Source organism: Trachemys scripta, chromosome 20 (genome assembly GCF_013100865.1).
Source record: "Trachemys scripta elegans isolate TJP31775 chromosome 20, CAS_Tse_1.0, whole genome shotgun sequence".
Lineage (NCBI taxonomy): Eukaryota > Metazoa > Chordata > Testudines > Emydidae > Trachemys > Trachemys scripta.
This window is the reverse complement of record NC_048317.1, coordinates 11,138,019-11,152,970: the sequence shown is the minus strand read 5'-3', so window position 1 is coordinate 11,152,970 and position 14,952 is coordinate 11,138,019. Positions and strand designations below refer to the sequence as shown.

Here is a 14,952-nt window from a genome sequence, read left to right as displayed (position 1 = left end):
TGGGGCGTGTCTATGTCAGGGTGTTGGCATGTTTTGGGGCTTCCTGGAAGGGAGCTGTTTGCTGCAGTGAAGCTCTGGGCTCCAGCCTTAGTGTTTTCACTGGTTTTCTCCAGCATCCAGGTGTCGGCCCTGTGGGCTGTGACTGTCCCAGCTCCCAGGTGCTAAGCAGAGCTGGGCCTGGTTAATGCCTGACCGGGAAAGTGCCAGGTTGAACCTTGGTGCTGCGGGGAGCGCTGGTGGTAATTCAGCAGGTGGTGCCCTTCCCTCCGGGCAGGTACTGAACTGTCCAGGGGCAACTGTGCTGCTGGAGGTTTTTGGAGAGAGCTTTGCAAAAAGGCTCCTGGGGCACTTGCACTCATCAAAACCCCAGAGGCACTTCCTGCAGAGGTATGAAGCTGGTTATAGCTGAGTTTGGGTAACCACCTGCCTTCCCACTGCTGACCTGGCTAAGGAAATTCTTTGGACTTCCCCTCCAGAGAGAACCATTGCCTGGCTGAGAACACAGAACAGCTGCATTCCACCCCAGAGGTGGCTGCAGCGCAGAGATGGGCGACGGCTTCCTTCGGAGGCCGCCGACAAAGTGGTTTGAGATTCTTCTGGAGGCAAGATGCGATACTGACTTGTGATGGTTGTATTGTGCAACGAAGGTCGTTTTCCATGCCCCACCCCCACTGTGCCAAGAACCCGCCCAAGGATCTGCATCCTGTAAGGCCTCTTAAGCAGTGAGTAAGCGTTGCACAGCCTCTCTCCGGGGGGGGGGGGGAGGGGAGAATTTCATCCTCCATTCAGTTTTGAATCAGTTTGCTTCCCCCCCCCACCTCCCATATTTCTTTCAGGGAAAGATACCCCATTTCCAGAGGGGGAGGGGAAGAATTGCATTAGTGCTTGGGAGTGGTCCGTACTGGTTGTTATGGACTTTGGGTTGTGTCATAAATATAGGAGGAAGGGTAGCAACCTTTATATATGCAGTAGCATAAAATCCCACTGCTGACACCATATCGGGGTTCCCCCCCCCCCCCGAACCAGTACAGCTGCCGAGGAGGGATTTGATGCTACTGCATACATAAAGGTTGCTACCCTTCCCCCTATATTTATGACAGGTTGGCTTTAATGAGTTCAGCTCCAGATGCTCCAAGGTATTTAGGCTCCTAGCTTCCCCTGAAATCTGGGCCTTAGTGCTCATGACAGACGCTGGACTGAAATCCGCTCCAGAAGTACAGTTCGTTACCTGCAGAATTAGAGCTGAGCAAACTGTTTCTAGGGAAACTTTTTGGGGGGGGCAAAAAATGCAGATTCGGTGACTCCAAAACATTTCGTGAATTTGGGTCGGTTTTGCCAAATTGTTTTGGTTGGGGAAAAAAATAATAATTCAAAAACCAAATTCAGGAAATATCGAAACATTTTGATTCAAGGTGACTTTGTGCTTTGAAATGTCCTTCCATTTTATGGTTGATCGTTGAAAATGCTCAAAATCCAAACAAAACGTTTCATTTCGGGTCCAACAAAACATTTGGTTTGACCCGAGTTGACATTTTTTTTCTACTCCTCCATTTGCCGAAAATCTCCAACACTTTTGATTTTGATTCAACCTGAAACCTTTAAAAAAAATAATCTTTTGGAATGGCAAGTGAGCCGAGAGATCTGTTATTTACCCAGCTCTCTACAGGACGGGCACCACACCTGGGCAAGCTCCCGCCAGGTGCTGCCCCCGCTCTTGTGCCTCAAAACTGCGCCAGCGGCCTGTCCTCTAGCAAGAAGTGGAGGGGGCAGCCCCCTTAGCTCTTTCAGCCCGTACTCTCACAAGGGGTCAAGCCAGGTGGGTTGGGCACGGAATCGGGAATCATGGGGGTCACTGACCTGCTCACAATCTTAGGGGAGTCACTTCACCTCTCAGCCACTAACTAGCTAGCATTAGGAAGGACCCTGTGAGTGGGTTATTTCACAGTTGCTTATTTTGGGGTTTCTTGCAGCTCCTAGTAGCAACAAGCAACAGGGGGAGAGGAATAGCCTACTAAACCTCAGGTTGTGAGTTCAATCCTAGAGGGGGCCATTTAGGGATCTGGGGCAAAGATCTGTCTGGGGATTAGTCCTGCTTTGAGCAGGGGGATTGAACTAGATGATCTGAGGGGGTCCCTTCCAACCCTGCGATTCTATGATTTATTTATTCAGAGTCTGATCCCACCTAGCACCCATTGAAATCAGTGGGATTTTTGAATGCATTTGAAATCAAGGGGAGTTAGGGGTCTGGATCCCTTTGAGGAGCTGGTTGCCCAGAGGTCGCATTAACAGGTGGTACTAGGGATTTCCTCAGCCCCCCTCCCACCGATTCATTTTTGATATAGCCACACCCTGGAATGGTTTGATTGGCAGGCCCTCCCCCCGCCCCCACTAGCTGTGGCCAATGCCCAGAGCTAGGTCGCCTGGATTCCCTTCTCCCTCAGAAGATACCGACCAGGCCAGGTCTGCAGGACCCTAGTGACCCGCTGCAGGTCAGGGGAGATGTGGGGGAGGAAGGGGTTGGTAGCTCTGCAATCTACCCCTGGCCTGGGCAGCCCGCTGTTGTGGGATTGATTGTGTGATTGGGGTGGGGTGTGCCCAGGAAGGGCTTTCAAATCCCCCCTCCCGGAGGAGCTCCTGATTGACAGGACCCCAGGCGGCAGCAATCAATGACTGGGTGGAACCTAGCGGCGGGGTCTCCACCAGCTGATGGGGATTTGCTGGGATGCGTAAGCTCCCAGCCCAGCTCTCTCCGGCTCCCACTCGCACAATGAAACCTTGCTAAGGGGGGGGGGGGGGGGGGAAGAGCAGAAGGGGGCCGGCTGAGGGCTGTACACCAGTAAGAAGAACTGAAGAGACAGGGAAACACGCAGGCACCCACCGGCGCGCTGTGCCCTGCCCGCCTCCCCGCCAGAGGCCAGCTCAGCCCCGTGCCCGCAGGCTGGAGCCGGGCGCAAGACGCGCAAGGTAAGGCAAGTCCTGGGCGGGCAGGTGCGCGCCTGGCGGCGGGGGTCGGGGGCGCTGGGGAGGGATGCAGGGCCGAGGGGGCGCGGAGGGAGGCGGCGGGGGCTGCGTGTGTTAGAATGCAGCCGGCTGGGGAATGGGGTCGCTCTGGTTCCCCGCACAAGGCGAGTATGATCTGTCTGAATCCCCCTCTGCCTCTGGGCATCGCGCTCCGGGAGCTGCGGCGCGACGGGGGGCGGATGGAGGGATGAGGATCGCGGTGTGTGGGGGGGTGGTGTCTCCGCCTTCTCCGGGGGGCTGCCGCCCCTCTGACCGAGGCGCCCCTCTCGCTCGTGGCTGCGGGGAAGGAAGGCGACCCGGGGCTCTCCCCGGGTGAAACAAACGAGGCTCGCTCCATTCCCGTCTCCCCCCGTGTCAATCCGGCGTAACCCCCCCCCCCAGGCGCGGTTGGCCCAGAGGGGAGCGAAGCCCCCGCTCCGCTTTGCTGGGCATTAATCGGCAGCAGCAACAAAAGGATGTTGCACAAGCAAGCGGCTTGTTTTCCTGCCTGATCTGGACCTGGGGGGGGGTGGCAGAAGAAGGTGTCACTTTCCTTCCAGACATTATTCGGGTGGCAGTTCTGTTATTTCTGGCTATGTCCGGGGAGGGGCGGGCAGGGGACACCCCTGTAGTCATCTCAATTCGGATGATTTTGCCCTTTCGGGGGAGGGGACTGTATCTCCAACCCAACACCCCCTGCCCCCCGGAAAATGCTTGCATGGTGACCCATCCCCAGCCACTGAGATGACTGGTCCTTGGAGCCAACCCTACGCACCACTGTCCCCTGGCTGAGTGTGGGGTGGGCATTAGCTCTGGGAGCCTTGTCCCAAGGGCCCCCAGCGGGGATGCTGACAGTGTCTGGGAAAGGGGCCTTCAGCCCAGTCCTGGACCCATTTGTTCTGAGTTGATTTCTCTGCGCTAACTCCTGGCGTGGCTCAGCTGGGAGCAGGAACTTGCAGCTTCCTGTCTAAGTCCCCCCCCCCCTGCCTGTGGGGAAGGGGGCTCGCTTCCCCTCCCTGCTCTGGGCCCGGTTCTGGGTTGTATTTGTGTGTCCCCTGCTCCCCTAGCCTGATTTCCTCCTCCTTCGCAGCCCCTCAGATCCGGGAATTGCTCGTCTTCCAGCGGAAATCCTGCTTTTCCCAGCCAGCAGGCGAGAGCTAGGGATGGGAGGCGGTGGTGGCAAGAGGTTACCATGGCTACCCCTGTAATGTGCTTTTCCTTTAGGCTGTTACTAATAGTGCACTTCCTCTTTCTTGTGGAAAGGGTGTGCGCCTGTGGATTATTCTGTGTCACAGGGCTGCCTTTAATGGGCCCGGATCAGATGCTCAGAGCAAAGGGCCGAAGTTGGCAGGGGCTCCGGTGCTGACCTTGGGCGGCCGAGGCTGGTCTCTTTTGCGGCTGCTCTGCTCATACGCTGATGTACGTCCGATCGGTCCCCTGGGGGAGGGCCGTGGTCCTGGGGATGACGCCACCCTGCACTTGTCCCCTTCGCCCGCAGAAGGGGCGCTCCTTGGAGCCAGTGGGCTTGTGGCGACTCGGGGCTGCGATGCTGGGAACAGTTGCTGGCAGCGTCCAGGATGGAAGGAGACCTCCGGCCCCTCGGATACGCTAGGGTAGCCCCGTTGACTCCGCTGGAGTTGCTCTGTTTACACTGCAGCCGCTCCCTGCCTGTTTAGGGACAGGGTGGGCTTCTGGCTCCCTGACCTGAGTAGGATGCCAAGGGGGACGTCCCTATGACCCGTTTGCTCTGCTCAGGCTGCGAACAAGAGCTGCAGGTGATGCCAGGCCAAGGGTGGAACCTGCCACCTTCTTTCCTACAGAGGTCATGGAACAGCTGTCGGGTGGTGACGGCCGGCTGGGTCGGAGGGGTACAGCCCGAGGCCAGGGCTGGGAGGGGAACTACTGGCCGTGGGGAGCCCCTCTGCCCATTAGTAAAGCTCTAACTTCTTTCCACTCCTCTTCGGGCCAACTCCTCCTTTCCCGGGTTTCACCCACGCCTTTCACTGGACCCCCTTGCTCATTCGATTTGCTGCTGTTTTGAATGAACTCCCGCCTCGCTCAAAAATCCTTATCCCTGTTCCGCCTGGTATCTTCCCCTTCCCCACGCCCACAACAGAGCGTCTGTGGACTAATAGATGGGTGGCTAGTATTTCCCTGCTGACTGGAACAGGCTGGCAGAGTCTGCTTGAAACCTCCCACGCCGGTAGCAGGTGCCCTTCTGGCTGATGAAGGGCAAAGTGGGTAGTGGAGACTCACTGGGGCAGATTCCTCATTCGTGCATTCAGATCTAAGGGGGATAGTAGCACGTGGGGGGGCTCCATTGGAGACTGAGCCCCCTTTGTGTCAGATGCACAGAGACCGACTCCAAAGCGCCCACCATCTAAACAGGCCAAGAGTGGAAGAAAGGTAACATCTTCCCATTTTACAGATCAGGTGCTGAGGCCCAGAGTGATTCCCTCACTTGGTCAGGGTCACGCATGAAGTTCTTGGTGGAGCAGGGAACTGGCCCCAAATCTCCTGCGTCCCAATCCAGTGCCTTAACCACAAAGTCCTACTTCCTGTCCAAGGGGTTCGCTACAGAGATGATCCAGGGTGCGGGCTGAGCACTCTAGAGGGAGGAACTCCAGGAGCAACCAAGTGGAGGGCGAAGGTTTAAGTGGAACTTTGTTACCTTGCTGATAATTTCTTTTGTTGTTGCTTTTGCAGTAAGGGCTTAGGACCCTGTCAGGGATCAGGGTCCTGGTGTGCTAAGCAGTTGCAAACAAATAAGAAAAAAGACAGTCCCCACCCAGAGAGCTCACAATCTAGGGTTTAGTGAATATGCAACAGGTGACTAAATAGAGGGTGGAAGGACAAGCTAACAACAAAGGCGGGTGCATGAATCATGGTGGTCACACGGCTCGATCCCCAGGGAAGGGGTAATTGTGATATTCTGAGCATGGTGCGAGGATCTAGATAGGACAGAATCACACATTGACTTGGACCAGAGTGGGAAAGGCACCTGCTGAGAGCAGGGAGCTCCAAGTGCTTTATGGACATTCAGTGATGGAGCCATGCAGGCCCCTCTGGGAGCGGGGTGTGCAGGGATTATTGAATCCATTTCATGGGGGGTGGGGAACAAGTCTCTGAAGTTGAGTAATTTGCCTAAAGTCACCCAGTGAGCTGCTGTTAGAGGTTGGAGCACAACCCAGGGGTCCTGACTCCCTGTCTCCTGCCCTAACCACTAGGCCTTCCTCCCCCTTAAGGAAGGGATTGCTGCCTTCTACGTAAAGGCCTCTGTCCCGCACCTCGTACTCAGCCACAGCCCCTCTGGACTTCGGGGGGAGTTTAGCCTGGACTGGGTGCTCAGGCCCAGGTGTGGCATGAGACCCTGAGGGCAGTGAGGTGATGGGAAGCCCAGCAGTTCTGCCTTAAAGGAGCAGTGGGCTTTAGCGAGACCATGGCTTCCTCCCCATTTCGGGGAAACCATCGGCTTCCTTAGATGAGTCCCCAACACGGACACCCCAGACTTTGGGGTGGTCTGGATTCAAACTCTGCTGTCTCAGATCTGCCAAAACTAAGAATCCGTTCCCAAGCCGGGATGGTGCGAGAGCGTTGGGTCAGTCGGGGGGCGGGCTGGGGAGTTCTGCAGCAGAAAAAGCATTTGTGGGCTCTGCTGAGCTGCGGTCTGTCGCACGAGTGCGCTGTATTTATATGGGGGAGGGGGGGAGCGGAAGTAGCTGTGTGCACACAACTCGCTGAGCGCAGTGCTGGGTCCTAGGCATCTACCATGCAGTTTAGCTGGGACAGAGGGATAAGAAAGCCAGGGCTGGCCTGTGTAAAACTCCCTGTGTGTCTTAAACTCAGAGAAACACACCATTATTTCTCAAGCTCTGGTTTTCCACCCCCCCTGCTTCCTCCTTGATGTTTTGGGGACAATTTCCCCCTTTTCCTCATCGGTAAATGCTGAGTCCCACCCACCTGTCGATCTGAACTCAGAGCTCGTGCCAGCAGCCCACTCCCAGCCCGGAGACTCGTGCTGAGCGGGGTCTTTAGGAATGAGGCCGTGACCGATTGTCCCTGCCCGCACCAGCAGGGAATGGCCTCCCCCAGTGCGCACCTTGGCATTTCCCGAACAGCCAGCCAGGGCTCGGCAAGACGCAGAGCAAGGCAGGCTCTGAAGGGGCGTTCGTTTCTATGCCCCGACCCTATGGTTCCATTGCTGGCCGGGACTGAACCTGGGACGTCTGGCCCCAAAGCACGGGCCTCTGGTATTTGAGCTAAAGGGCCCATGCCGATAGCTGGGTGCGGTAGCAGGCCCCTGTGCCATGTCTGTGGATCTGTACCGCACTCTGCTACGTTAACGCCCACGCTTAACGGCAGGGCCTGACGCAACGCAGCAGCGCAGTGACCGTAACCTGCAGCCTTCCCTGGTGGGCCACGTTCATAGACCTCGCCAGGCTGTTTAGGAGCAAGGGGAAGCGGGAGGCAGGGAGTGGGTCCAGCTTTTCTTCTCCCTGTTCCCAGTGCACGAAGAGAGGTGATCGCCTCCCCCAGGGGCTGGAGGTTGCATTTCCATCTCCTGGGGAACGAAGAGCAGCCCATGAGAAGGAATCCCTGGTAAAACCACGGCTTGTCCCTAGATGTCTCCTCCACAGCAGGGCGGGGAAATGGGAGGGCAGTGCAGCTTTCGTGGCTAGCCAGCCCTTGGGTCTTTCTGCTGGGGATTTTCAGCAAGAGGCCGAAGGATGCAATAGGGGCCCATGCCCACGAGGGACCAGCTGGAGACCCCGTGACCACCGTGGCTGTCTGATGGCCAAGGATGCTGTCGCTATAGGCTGGGTTCAGACTGGGACGCTTGGCAGCAGGAGACACCCCCCCCTGCCGTCGAGGTGTGCAGGCCCTGCAGGAAAGGACCTGGTCTGGCCTCCAGCCTGCTGCTCCGTTCTCTAACTCCCTTGGTTACGGGATGGACGTATCTGCCCTTCCGACCTGAGCCACTGGCCAGATCTATATGCTGGAATCGTCTAGGGCACCAGGCTCCCATGTACTGAGCGCACAGGGCGCTGCCCGTCCATTTCTCTCGCTAACTATTTCCCATAACACTCACTCTCCATGTGGCTGTGTCCACCCACCCAGACAGCTGTCTAATGTATCCTGAACGTGGCACTGGGGGCTGTGAAGCCTGGAGAAACAGGTCCTTGATGCCAGGAAGGAAACCCTAACAGCTATTCATAAAGCCCCATAATTTTTCCTAGCTGCCCTGGAAAGGGGAGGGTAACCGGGTGATGGGTTCTGTTCCACGGCCAGGGGGGCGGTAGGGAGCCAGGTGGGCTCTGAGTTGAGCAGTGACACGGCTCCCGTATGCATCAGCGTTCTCGGTTCCTCTGGGCCCGGATGTGACTGCGTGAGGCGAGGCAGGCGTGGGGTGTGTGGGGGGTGATAACGCTATCATGGGGCTGTTTGTGGTGTGTGTGTGGGTGCTGTGGACATTAGGTAAGATGTGTCCGGCATGTTGATTTCAGCCTGTGGGTTTTATTGCATGAGCTCTTCCCCGCTCTGCCCTGCAGTAGTGCTGGCATACCTGGGGGCACCAGCTGCCCATCCAGATCCAAACGGTGCGGGCTGTGTGAGGAGTGGGCTGTGGGGGAGGGACAGTCCTGCCAGCATGCCCCCATCCCCCAAGCGTGGCACAATCCCTCCTGCTCTTGTGTTGACTTTTGGTGGGGTTGCGCTGGTGTAACTGAGAGCAGTGTTTGGCCCTATCTGCCCTGGTAGCGCGAGGCCTGGGCTGATGATAGCCAGACTCCAGCCAGGGCCAGCTCCAGGGTTTTTGCTGCCCCAAGCGGCAAAAAGAGAAAGGGGGGAGGGGGAGAAAAGCCGCGATCGGCGGCAGCTCCACTGTGCCGCTTTCTAATTCAGCGGCAATTCGGCGGTAGGTCCTTCCCTCCGAGAGGGACCCGCCGAATTGCCGCCGAAGAGCCCGACATGCTGCCCCTTCCCCTTGGCCGTCCCAAGCACCTGCTTGCTGGGCTGGTGCCTGGAGCCGGCCCTGACTCCAGCCCCTTGGCCGCCAAACTGATACGCTTTGGGTGCGGTGAGTTCTCTGTGTGTGGTTTCCCTTCGTGGCCCCCCCCATGTATCCCCTTCCCTACCCCCGCTCCCCTTTGGGCAGGAAGCCCCATAGCTATTCAGCCAGCTGAACTGCTAGGGGTGCAGGGTGGGGCTCCCCTGCTGTTGGCCCCATCTCCATTGGCGGCTCCTGCCTCCCTGTGGCTGGCGGAGAGGTAGCGGGGGGCTCTGTTCCTAGGGGTCTGGGGCTCTGTTCCCAGGGGTCTGGGGCAGATGGGCGCTGAGCGTGTCGGCTTTTGTGCCTGGAAAACAGATGAACCAGCCAAGTGGGGGGAAGTGTACCCCAGAGCCCTCTTGGTGCCCCGAGAGTCGCTCCCCCAAAGGCTATGAGGAAGGGCTTTCTGGCCCAGGAGGCCCCACGTCCAGCCCTCCAGCCGCAACCCAAGCTGTGATCTCCCCTAAAGCACCTCTCTTCTCCCCACCCCCCTTCAGAGCTTGGCTCTCAAGGCAGCCCTGGGATTCCTCTCTGCGGGCGGCTTTGAAGCCTTCCCTCCCCCACCCCCTTACTGGTTCCCACCCAACTTCCTCCCTGAGCTGAGCATGGACCGGAATGGTGTGGCTTCCTCTGTCCCATGGTGCTGCAGCGATAGCACTTGCCCCCCCCCCCCCACTTTCACTTCGTGTGCCTCTTTGCACTGGGAGGTAACTGGCCCCTCGCCTACAAACCCCCCCTCCTCCCCCCCGCAAGCATCTCCTCTCGAGCCAGCCGTGGAATCGGCTTGGTCCTGTCTACACGGGCCCTTGCGCCGTTTCCGGTCGCCCTGGGTCACCCATCCTCATGGCTGAGTGGAGGGGAATGCCCTAATATCTCTGTGCAACCCTGCCCCAGGGAGGGGGGCTGTCTCTGTACCCAGAGGCCCAGCTCAGGAGCCAAAACCTTCCCACCCCACGTCTGCTCCGGCTCCTGGGCAGCTCTCCTCTTGCGAAGCAAAGAGCGCTGTTCGCACAGACTCACTGGGCTCCCCCACTCTCCACTGCGTCCCTCCGCCCCCCGACCTCACCCCTTTCTGGGTAAGCCAGCAGGATCGCCAGTGAGTCACTGAGGGCTAGCACTGCGCTGCTGCGGCCTCGGGCAGCACAGGGCATTCTGGGGTCGTGGCCGCGGCGTGACGTGCTGGGGCAGTGCGCTGTGGCTGAGGGGCCGATGGGCTGCCCCATAAGGGGCAAGAATGGTGCATTCTGGATGGAGGGGGAAGCCTGGTGCTTTTCAGTGCCCCCTGTTCTAACCCTGTACTTGTACTCTTCCTGCACCCTGAGTAGCCCCGGAATGGTCCCTGCCCTGAAGTCACGGGGCACTGCGGGAAGCATCTCCTTGAATTATTGTCCGGACGCTTCCCCCAAAGAGAATGGAGCTTGGTGAGCCTCTTGCACGGAGGAGACAAAACTCAGTCGGCAGCTTCTGGGAAGGCTCAGCACCCTCCTCCCCCAGCCAGCACCCTCCCTTTCTCACAGCGCTACGCTCTCGACTTCACACTCGGCTCACAGAGCCAGGGTGCAACTGTGGGAGGTGAGACCTGCTGGAGTTGTGACAGGCCGCCTGCATGCACAGATTGCAGCCCGAGCTGCCATCTCCGCTCAGGATGCTGGAGCAGTTCCCGAGAGCTGCCTCGCTGGCTGGCCGCGCACCTGTCTGAGAGCTCAGCCAGCTCCTTCCCCCTGCCCTGGAATCGGAGCTGCCAGCCAGCCCCCTTCGTCCCCCAGCAGGAAACGGACTGCTTCGCTCACCACGGCGGCGTGTGAGTAAGTGTCACTGGTCAGCATTCGAGCGCTGGAAGGCAAGCCTTGCAGGGAGCCCACAGCTTCCTGTCTGAGGAGGAGAAGTCCCATTTTAAAAAGTCACGTGCCTGGGGCTGTGCACAGAAATGCCCAGGGGTCTGCCTGCAAACACGCAGTCAGCTTCCGCATTGGAGTAAGCGCTTTGGAGCAGGGACCATCTCTTTGCTCTGTGTTTGTGCAGCACCTAGCACAACCGGACCCTGGTCCATGCCTGGGATCCTAGGCATTACCGTAAGCGTGGATAAATAACAATTTGCATGTGCAAATGCCAGATTTGCTTGCACGGTTGCACACGGCCTCTGACCTTCTGCAAATCATGACCCCAGAACACTTAGTACTCTCAAGCATTAACTCCTGCTCACAGCACTCCAGAGCATCATTAACCTGGCAGATGGGGAAACTGAGGCAAGGATTTGCAGTAACCTGTCCAGTGTCACCTAGCAAGTCCGCGTCCGAGCTGGGATTAGAACCCAGAAATACCCAGTCCACTGGTGTCAATTTGAAGCCACTCCACTGACTTTTGGTGACGTCACGCTGTGCCTAGACCAACATCACAGATGAGACAAGTATTTGTTCTAGTGCTTCCAGGAATTTGACAGGGGGGCTGGGAATCCGGACTCCTGAGTTCTTGTCCTAATTCTGCAACTGATTTGAGGAAGTCACTTGTGCCAAGTTGTTCTGACAGTATCTGCGGGTGCCCTGATTGCGGGTTCCCAACTTCTGGTTGTAAGTTTGGTTGTGTGTGTTTTTGGAATCGGCACCATGTCAAGGTCTAAAAATCACGGCTAGATCCTCTCTTAAAGAGACACTGTGTCAGGCAGTTTAGGTTCACGCATCTTTTAAGGCTTTTGTTTTTTGTTGCTTGTATGTTACCTTTGATACCTTAGGAATGTTGTGTGACCAGGCCTGCTTTAATGGCGGGACACCCTGGAGGTTTCAGAGGCGAGTTCTCCTACCTTAATTGAAGGAAGGGGGAGGCTGGGGGGATGATTCTTTAACAAAGCTGTGCTTTTTGCCAAGTGTTTGTTGGGCATCGGCGTTGGAGTTAAATGGATACTTTAGCCTTATCTTGTAGTAATGCAAACCCAAGTCCAATGCATGAGAACCGGAAAAGGAAACTGACCAGAAATTGACTATAAAGAAAACTGAAAGTGACTAGGCTACTTTCACTGTGGGAGGTGTCATTACTGGTAATGTAGCCGCTGAAATGTGAGGTTTTTAAAAGCCATATTACACTGTTAGCCTACCAGTGCCCCCTTTTTTTAAATTACAGAGAGAAAATGTCCTTATTTCCCCTCCACACCGTGTGGCTATGCTGAAATGTATAAAGATAGTGCTGTTCATCTCTGAACATGCCGTGAACTACGCAAACTATTCAGCATCCATACCATGCAGCCATCTCTGGGGTGGAGGACAGCCGCTAAATGTTGCGTGGTAATAAGTGGAGGAGAGATCCAATTCAGGACACCAGAATTTTAAAATCCAGGCAGGGCAGACAAGACCTATATATACATTTTTAAAGATCTCATTCAAAAGACAGCCCCATACAATGTGGGGAACTCAAGTTATCGACCACATAAGGCGGAAGGGTCGAGTTTAGTTTGAAGCTGTATTCCAAGAAGTGGCTCGAGGACAGAACATCGCCGGGTGTGTTGTGGGCAGCGCACTGCGTAGTACGTAAAGTGTGTGTGGGGGCGGGGTCTCTTCCCCAGAGATCAACGCTCCTCTCTGATTGAACTGTAGCTGCTTAGTTCCCCTGCGCTCTGCCTTTTCGCTGCGGGGCTCAGGACCGCTTCTCCCAATGAATAAGACAATCCAAGCCAAGAGACCAGTGGGCTTGGGCTGGCGATGGACTCCGTAGGGCTTTTCATGGCTGCCTGACTGGTTCAAGGCCAGCGGTGGTGCTGTGGCAGGTGCGTCTCCGCACAGGTCCCTGGACGAATGGCCAATGTGAGTGCTACAAACGATGCAGGTGGCAGGCGTGGCCCCGAGGCCAAGAGCGAGATGGGCTGGAGGGTGAACGCTCTGCGCTCACCCCTACAGGCTGTCCCTCTAGGTCACGTTGGCAATGGCTTGTGCCGATTGAGCTGCCTTCTGCTTGGTGGCTTGATAGGATGGTACACCTCCCCGTGGGACTCTGGCTTCCACTGGAGTGAGACTCCTCTCTCACATGCCACTGAGCAGGTACCCAGTGGCGCCAGCTTATAGCGACGGCTGAATTGGATTTCAATCAGCGGCCCTGAGCTGAAAGGCTCTGCCTCCCGTCCCTTGAGCTGTCGCCCTTGGGACGCGGAGGAAGGCAAAGCGCCAGCCTTGTCCTCGTTGGCCTGGAAGCCCCTTGGGGGGAGCTGGGTGCATGAGGGTTAGCCGGAGCCCCGGGCTGCCTCTTAGTGGCTACTGCACCCAGTTCACCCCCTAGGCTGAGCAGTCCTTCCCCAGCCATTGTGCAAGGCAGTGCCCATGACATACCGTGGCTATGCAGCCCACGCCGGCACAGCGGGCCTGGTGGGATCTCTCCAAAGGGGAGCGCAATAGGCGGGGGGGAAGGGGAACATGGAAGTCAGGCCCTCCTCCCATCATGGCTGCAGTGCAAACCATAGGCTAGTTTAAGCCTTCTGGTGCTTTCGATAGGATTCCAATTACTGTTACCTTAATGACTGGGCAAGCCCAGCCGCTGGCAGGGGGATTAGCAGCGTGTGGAGGGGCCGTGATGGCAGGATGCGCTGTCAGCCACGGCGCTCGGCAGAGCCGGAGTCCGAGGAACGATTTCTGCCTCCCCGCAAGATGTGCCTCTGCGGGGTGTTCTCTCCTCTGGCACGGCGGGACTGGAGCGCGGCATCCTCTGTGCATAGCAATCCCCGTCCGTCAGCACGATGCCACAGGCCGGCAGGGCCCTCCCTTCTCCTCTTCTCGCAGCGGGGGCTGGGGGAAGAGGATCTCATTTACTTGCCAGCCGGCGTGTCTCCTTCAAACCGAGAGGCGAGTTTTCCCTGCCCGGCCCACTAATAGGTCCAAAAGCTTTGTGCCCTAGAGCAGAGAGGGCCGGACCGTGAGCCAGGGGGCTGCTTAGCAAGAACCGGGCCCAGCCTGGCCTATCGGGCTCAGCAGGAGTTTCTGAGCCTGGCGATTTGGCAGGTATCAGAACCTGAAATCCCCCTGAACACAGGCAGGAAAAGAAACCTTGATGAGCTATTCACCAGCCACGCTGAGATGCTTTCACCAGCGTCTCCCCTGCTCCACATCCTCTGGCAAGCAAGATGCTTCTGGCCCAGAAAGGTGAGAGCGACTAGGCAGAGCTTGCTCCAGGCCAATGTCCAGGAAACTCCCCAGTCAGTTCCCAGTCCTGGCACCGTGAGGCTAATGGCGTGATCCTTGCAATGCGTGTGGCATGGGGGGGGGGTACCACTCTCCATGTAAGGAGCTGTGTGGGTGGGGTGATTGACCTGAGGCCCTGAGTATTGGGGTAGGGTGCGCGAGCACAGCTGGTAAGGGGGCAGTCGTGGTTTAAAGGGAAAGATGTGAGCAAGCGGGATCGGCCGCAGAGAAAGCCGCCAAAGGAGCGGAGGTGGTTTCAAAGGGGGCGCCATCTGCATCGGCGCTCAGATGAACTGCAGCTAACCCGCTGGTTGCGGTCGCTCTTGGCAGCTCGCGAGCTAAATGGGGTTGGGCTGGTTCTCCCTGGGCTGGGAGGTCTCGGAGTGGAACCCAAAGTCATTTCGGAAGGTTGGTGACCCAGCCCACAGCACGCCCCTCTCCTCCCCCGGGTCTTTCCTGGACCAGTGCCAGAGTAGGATGCTCTTCTGCTCTACAAGTCAGGGTCGTACCAATCCGATCTAAACAAAGGTCCTATATGTTGAAAAAGCTCCTGGCCCCTTCCCCACAGAGGGGCACTAGTCCTGGCCCCGTCTGGGCGGCGCTAACTACCGGAGTGCCCAAGTAGGGGAATAATTCTACCCTTTCCCACCATTGGGTGAGGTCACTAGAACAGGATGGTGGAGGTGGCTCACCTAGGAAGGGCTGTAGCTCACCTGCGGGGGAGCAAAGCCCTGTAGGAACCGGGGCCTA

The 14,952-nt window shown here is 57.4% G+C and overlaps 1 protein-coding gene across 3 annotated transcripts in view; it reads left to right on the top strand.

Annotated features, from left to right (window-relative positions):
- Nucleotides 1-2,404: 2,404 nt before the first annotated feature.
- The window catches only part of FGR (FGR proto-oncogene, Src family tyrosine kinase), a 35,868-nt gene continuing 23,320 nt past the window's right edge, over nucleotides 2,405-14,952 (top strand). For all 3 annotated transcript variants that reach the window (XM_034754103.1, XM_034754104.1, XM_034754100.1), the window contains exon 1: nucleotides 2,405-2,964. The gene's annotated coding sequence lies outside the window, so the exon portion shown is untranslated. The remainder of the gene's footprint in view (nucleotides 2,965-14,952) is intronic.